Source organism: Aphelocoma coerulescens, chromosome 11, assembly GCF_041296385.1.
Source record: "Aphelocoma coerulescens isolate FSJ_1873_10779 chromosome 11, UR_Acoe_1.0, whole genome shotgun sequence".
Lineage (NCBI taxonomy): Eukaryota > Metazoa > Chordata > Aves > Passeriformes > Corvidae > Aphelocoma > Aphelocoma coerulescens.
The window spans coordinates 25,601,028-25,606,115 of NC_091025.1; positions in this window are offsets into that span (position 1 = coordinate 25,601,028).

Consider the following 5,088-nt stretch of genomic DNA (forward strand, 5'->3'; position numbering starts at 1 on the left):
CCATTGGTTCCGTGCGGCCTGGCCGTGTCACAATGGGCTCCTTGATTCCATGATTCCCCGCGGTGTCACAATGGAGCCTTGTTTCTAGGAGGTTCTGTACTGTCACAATTGTCTCCTTGATGCCATCAGCCCCTGCAGTGTCACAATGGCTCCTTGGTTCCATGAGGAACACAATAGCTTGGCATAAGCATTGAGCAACAGCTGCTGAACACACCTGGCAACATCTGCTTGCATCAAAAGAGGGCTTCAAGCTGACAATGGCACCAGCAGCTTCCATCTGCAACAGACACCCAGGGAAAGGACAGGCTGTGCCGGTTTGGACAAATGTGGAGGAAAATATCCTCTGATAGAAGGCAGGTTACACCCAGCCCTCCCCCACCAGCTTCGGGAAAAAAGAATTTTCCTGGGAAGAAAGTGAAAGAGATATAATCTATTTTTTTAACAAACAGACAGGAAAAGGAGAACAATGCTAAATATTAAAACCTCTCCCTGTGGAGAGAAACCTGGGATAATTTGAGAGTCCTTCCGTGTTTCGATGGGGTCTCCTGAAACATCCATAGACAGCGAGGCCCGTGCAAAGAAATAGGGAGCCATTCTTGAGAGAAGTTTCAGAGCTCTTTCTTCTCCAGCCACATGGGCGGGGCACTGCCAAAGAACTGAGCAATCACGGCACAAGCAGGGCCCTCCTGGCACAGGGCAACACAAAATAACCAGTGCTGAACAGGATTAGGGCACATGTCAGCAGGGAGCAGGGAGACCCCCGTGCCCAGGCCATGCCTCTACCCCAGGGTCCCCTCTCCCATGACCTCATGGCAGGGGGGAGGAACCCCAACACTTCCGTAGGTGTAGTCTCTCTCCTCCTCCTTGGAGCTGGCTCATGGGCCCACATTCAGGGCCCCCACCTCGGGAGAAAATTCTCCCAATGTGGTCTGATGTTGAAACAGTCAAGAAGAGAAGAAGGGAAAAAAAACCCCAAAGTCCCAGGAAAACAAAGTTCAACTCTCCATCTCCCTCCAGAGAAAAGGAGCTGAAAACTGGCTCAAAAGAAACAAGGTTGCTTCCTCTGCTCTTGCTGCAAGCAGGATGCAGAGGAGTGTGTGAGTGTCCTTGAACAAATGGTCTGAGAAGTTTGTCCGGTTTTTTTTCCTCTCCCCCCTCTCAGGCTCAGTTGAAAGGCACAGAAATGCACAAAGTTCACTTCTGGGCATAGAGCAGCAATAGGGGATACACATGATAAAGTCACCCCAAGACACAGGGACAGAGAATTCAGTGGAAAGACTCTGAGAATTCTGCTCCCAGAGATCATTCCTGCTCACACTGACCCTTGTAGAAAGGGGACCTCGTTCCAGGCAGCCAGTACTGAGCATGTGGCTCCTGAGTGGGGTTTGTTGTTTAGGAAACCTGCTCAGGCTTTTCCATTCTTTCCTTGCAAACAGGAAAACTTCTCCTGGGGCTGTGTGCAGGCAGAGCCCTGAGGAGAGCAGGTGGCACATGGTGCGCTGGGCTGGGACAGCCAGCTGCAGAGCTCAAGGGAAGAAGCCCAAAGTGTCACAATGGCTCCTTGCCTTTACATGGAACACCTGGGTCACAATGGTCTCCTTGATTCCATGAGGCCCCACTGTGTCACAATGGCTCCTTGGTTCCATCGGGTTCCGCAGTGTCACCATGGTCTCCTTTGATCCGCATTATCATCATGGACAATTGGTTCCATGAGGCCCCGCAGTGTCACAATGGTCCCTTGGTTCCATAGATTTTACGTTGTAACAATGGACTCCTTGCTTCTATGAGCTAGCCTGCTTTTTGCAGAGGTGTCTTTGGTTCCAACAAGGCCCCGCTGTGTCTCAGTGCACCCTGGCTTCCATGTGGATCTGGAGTATCACAAAGGCTCCTTGGTTCCACCAGGTCCTGCTGTGTCACAATGGGTCCTGTGGTCCCTGAGGCGCCCCAAAGTCATCATGGAGGCTTGCTTCCATGAGGTTCCATTATGTGCCAGTGCTCATCTTGGTTCCAGGAGTTCCCTTAGTGTCACAATGCTCTCCATGCTTCCATGATTCCCCACAATGTCCCAATGCTCTCCATGCTTCCATTAGGCCCTGCTTTGCCACAATGGTCCCCTTGTTTCCATGAGGCCCCGCTGTGTCACAATGGACGCATGGTTCCGTGATGTTGCGTGGTGTCACCGTGCTCTTCTTGAATCCGCAGTGGAACCATGGACCATTGGTTCCGTGCGGCCTGGCCGTGTCACAATGGGCTCCTTGATTCCATGATTCCCCGCGGTGTCACAATGGAGCCTTGTTTCTAGGAGGTTCTGTACTGTCACAATTGTCTCCTTGATGCCATCAGCCCCTGCAGTGTCACAATGGCTCCTTGGTTCCATGAGGAACACAATAGCTTGGCATAAGCATTGAGCAACAGCTGCTGAACACACCTGGCAACATCTGCTTGCATCAAAAGAGGGCTTCAAGCTGACAATGGCACCAGCAGCTTCCATCTGCAACAGACACCCAGGGAAAGGACAGGCTGTGCCGGTTTGGACAAATGTGGAGGAAAATATCCTCTGATAGAAGGCAGGTTACACCCAGCCCTCCCCCACCAGCTTCGGGAAAAAAGAATTTTCCTGGGAAGAAAGTGAAAGAGATATAATCTATTTTTTTAACAAACAGACAGGAAAAGGAGAACAATGCTAAATATTAAAACCTCTCCCTGTGGAGAGAAACCTGGGATAATTTGAGAGTCCTTCCGTGTTTCGATGGGGTCTCCTGAAACATCCATAGACAGCGAGGCCCGTGCAAAGAAATAGGGAGCCATTCTTGAGAGAAGTTTCAGAGCTCTTTCTTCTCCAGCCACATGGGCGGGGCACTGCCAAAGAACTGAGCAATCACGGCACAAGCAGGGCCCTCCTGGCACAGGGCAACACAAAATAACCAGTGCTGAACAGGATTAGGGCACATGTCAGCAGGGAGCAGGGAGACCCCCGTGCCCAGGCCATGCCTCTACCCCAGGGTCCCCTCTCCCATGACCTCATGGCAGGGGGGAGGAACCCCAACACTTCCGTAGGTGTAGTCTCTCTCCTCCTCCTTGGAGCTGGCTCATGGGCCCACATTCAGGGCCCCCACCTCGGGAGAAAATTCTCCCAATGTGGTCTGATGTTGAAACAGTCAAGAAGAGAAGAAGGGAAAAAAAACCCCAAAGTCCCAGGAAAACAAAGTTCAACTCTCCATCTCCCTCCAGAGAAAAGGAGCTGAAAACTGGCTCAAAAGAAACAAGGTTGCTTCCTCTGCTCTTGCTGCAAGCAGGATGCAGAGGAGTGTGTGAGTGTCCTTGAACAAATGGTCTGAGAAGTTTGTCCGGTTTTTTTTCCTCTCCCCCCTCTCAGGCTCAGTTGAAAGGCACAGAAATGCACAAAGTTCACTTCTGGGCATAGAGCAGCAATAGGGGATACACATGATAAAGTCACCCCAAGACACAGGGACAGAGAATTCAGTGGAAAGACTCTGAGAATTCTGCTCCCAGAGATCATTCCTGCTCACACTGACCCTTGTAGAAAGGGGACCTCGTTCCAGGCAGCCAGTACTGAGCATGTGGCTCCTGAGTGGGGTTTGTTGTTTAGGAAACCTGCTCAGGCTTTTCCATTCTTTCCTTGCAAACAGGAAAACTTCTCCTGGGGCTGTGTGCAGGCAGAGCCCTGAGGAGAGCAGGTGGCACATGGTGCGCTGGGCTGGGACAGCCAGCTGCAGAGCTCAAGGGAAGAAGCCCAAAGTGTCACAATGGCTCCTTGCCTTTACATGGAACACCTGGGTCACAATGGTCTCCTTGATTCCATGAGGCCCCACTGTGTCACAATGGCTCCTTGGTTCCATCGGGTTCCGCAGTGTCACCATGGTCTCCTTTGATCCGCATTATCATCATGGACAATTGGTTCCATGAGGCCCCGCAGTGTCACAATGGTCCCTTGGTTCCATAGATTTTACGTTGTAACAATGGACTCCTTGCTTCTATGAGCTAGCCTGCTTTTTGCAGAGGTGTCTTTGGTTCCAACAAGGCCCCGCTGTGTCTCAGTGCACCCTGGCTTCCATGTGGATCTGGAGTATCACAAAGGCTCCTTGGTTCCACCAGGTCCTGCTGTGTCACAATGGGTCCTGTGGTCCCTGAGGCGCCCCAAAGTCATCATGGAGGCTTGGTGCCATGAGGTTCCATTATGTGCCAGTGCTCATCTTGGTTCCAGGAGTTTCCTTAGTGTCACAATGCTCTCCATGCTTCCATGATTCCCCACATTGTCCCAATGCTCTCCAGGCTTCCATTAGGCCCTGCTTTGCCACAATGGTCCCCTTGTTTCCATGAGGCCCAGCTGTGTCACAATGGACGCATGGTTCCGTGATGTTGCGTGGTGTCACCGTGCTCTTCTTGAATCCGCAGTGGAACCATGGACCATTGGTTCCGTGCGGCCTGGCCGTGTCACAATGGGCTCCTTGATTCCATGATTCCCCACGGTGTCACAATGGAGCCTTGTTTCTAGGAGGTTCTGTACTGTCACAATTGTCTCCTTGATGCCATCAGCCCCTGCAGTGTCACAATGGCTCCTTGGTTCCATGAGGAACACAATAGCTTGGCATAAGCATTGAGCAACAGCTGCTGAACACACCTGGCAACATCTGCTTGCATCAAAAGAGGGCTTCAAGCTGAGAATGGCACCAGCAGCTTCCATCTGCAACAGACACCCAGGGAAAGGACAGGCTGTGCCAGTTTGGACAAATGTGGAGGAAAATATCCTCTGATAGAAGGCAGGTTACACCCAGCCCTCCCCCACCAGCTTCGGGAAAAAAGAATTTTCCTGGGAAGAAAGTGAAAGAGATAAAAACTATTTTTTTAACAAACAGACAGGAAAAGGAGAACAATGCTAAATATTAAAACCTCTCGCTGTGCAGAGAAACCTGGGATAATTTGAGAGTCCTTCCGTGTTTCGGTGGGGTCTCCTGAAACATCCATAGACAGCGAGGCCCGTGCAAAGAAATAGGGAGCCATTCTTGAGAGAAGTTTCAGAGCTCTTTCTTCTCCAGCCACATGGGCGGGGCACTGCCAAAGAACTGA